Genomic DNA, 595 nt, shown 5'->3' on the forward strand with positions numbered 1-595 from the left:
CCCTAGGAAACATCAAGGCAAGTGGCCAGGTCCTCTCAATGCAGACCCCCTTCCAAAAAGCATCCATGTATTTATAAATGCACACACAATGTTTATTTCCACACCACCATCTATTTAACATAATTTAACATAGATTGGACCATACTATACATTCAGTTCTGAACCTTGTTTTCCCCCTTCACTTTTCAAAATAATTGTATGTTCCTTATCCTGAAAACTTTAAAATAATTTGTGAAGTTCCAAAATATCCCACTGAACTTTTGTCTAGAATTTCATCAAATCCTATGTAAACTAGTAGGTCTTTCTCCTGTCTCTAAGTCTTTGTTAACCAGTTTCCCTTAGATAAAGCAATGCTTTCATATCCTTCAGTCAGCTTTTCTCCCCTTCATCTAACTAACTCTTAATCACCCTTCAGCTGTTAGCTTATGGTCTTTTTTCCTAGAAATATTTGGTTTTTGTTTATGTGTATATACAGTACTTTTCAAAAAGCGTGTATTGCCTTTTAGTTCTTCTTTATTGCACTAACCAGAACTTCCAATGCAATATTAAATAGTAAATGGTTATGGTAGATACCCTAGAACTGTGTCTGTTTTTC

Source organism: Chrysochloris asiatica, unplaced genomic scaffold, assembly GCF_000296735.1.
Source record: "Chrysochloris asiatica unplaced genomic scaffold, ChrAsi1.0 scaffold00004, whole genome shotgun sequence".
NCBI classification, from domain to species: Eukaryota; Metazoa; Chordata; class Mammalia; order Afrosoricida; family Chrysochloridae; genus Chrysochloris; species Chrysochloris asiatica.